Here is a 1,567-nt window from a genome sequence, read left to right on the forward strand (position 1 = left end):
CTGGAAAACACGCAAGACAAAAAATAATTGGTTGAAAATGAAAGAAAGAAGGCCAAATTACTGCATACGCTTTTCCTTTTTCATTAATTGTAACTTGAAGCTTCGTTCTCCTCGTTATGTATTTTTCTTTTCTTGGAAATACTGTTATTAAGTTGGACGCAGATAGTGAGGGAATTTATCGCCACTAGTGTAAATTATTTGATTGCTAAAATCAACATGATAAAAGAGGCTGGAGCTTGCTCCATTTTCAAGTTCGTTATTTACCATACACTTTTCTTTTGGTAGCATCATTAATCCTTGCAAGCCTACTGTTACTTTGACGGTATCTTTCTACATTACACATCTAATACTTTGAGGTTTTCCTCTCAAGCTTAATGTCGTGACGTAGCATTAAATGAGTTTCTTTTGTTAATCAGAAAATTGCTAAAGTCTGGGCATGAACTGATTGCCTTTGGCGCCAAGGATTAATTGATATATTCAATTCAATCCAAATCTTTAGGTGAGATACTGTAATCCAGCTCGCTGTAAAAACTGATAAACTGTTTCTCATTAAAGCTCTAGTGCGGCTAATGTGACTGCAAAATTCTAAAGAATCTTCTTAAATACACCCTTAAACATCTTAAAGACTTATCTGAAGCACCAAGTTTCGCTTTACTGTACGTGACAAAAGTAGAACCGAATTAGGAGGAAGCGATAACGACTTAAATCGTAAATAGTCAGGCAGACCTTGAGAAGCAGCCTAAAACAAAACTCACACAATTGAAGCTAAACAGTATTAAGGGATTACATAGAAATTTTATTTTTGACGTTCACTGGTTTGCTGCAAGTCCGGTGTTTTCGTAAGCTTCCGCGCCTAAGTTAGATCCAAACAGTCAGCACGCTCCCCGAATTACCCCCCCCCCCCTTCTTTCTCTCTCTCTCTCTCGCACTCCTTCTTCAAGAGTGTTATAATGAAACTAGAAAGATCTAAGAACTTCTGTTCCCGTCGCACAGCGAGATGCTTTTTTTTTTTTTGAGACAAGCCTGAGTCATGAGGTTATCTGTGCGTGCTGGTTTACAGGTACAAAACAAGTATAAGCAGATGACATCAGTAATATGCTGATAAACTTCGCCTGTTGTTGGGATGTTCTAGATCAAACTTAATCATCAGATGACTTTTTCAGCATATTTTGTAGGCCAAGGGGTATGAGCAATCTTTTATAACACATCTCTTGGTAAATCAGAGTTTTATCTTTGTCTTTGTTAAGTAATCTTTCATTCTACTCTGAGCTCAAGTTTTTCACTTACTTTGCAGTCAATGAGGGAAAGGTTCAGTAAATCATAAGAGAAATTTGGAAAGTGGTAAAGACACGGAGACTGTTCACTGATTTTCTTTAATTCATAATCACCAGATTAACCAGATGGAGAAATGCAAAAGAATCAAACACCGAAGTCGATTGTGTTTAGAGGTTTTGGATTGGTGGGCTTTGGAACCCAGGAGGCTGTCTGAGCCATCACAGCAGGAATATCCAAACAGTATTATCTGAAAAACTAGAATCTTCACTAAAGAAATGGTTAGATCTTTTTT

Source organism: Pocillopora verrucosa, chromosome 4 (genome assembly GCF_036669915.1).
Source record: "Pocillopora verrucosa isolate sample1 chromosome 4, ASM3666991v2, whole genome shotgun sequence".
NCBI lineage: Eukaryota > Metazoa > Cnidaria > Anthozoa > Scleractinia > Pocilloporidae > Pocillopora > Pocillopora verrucosa.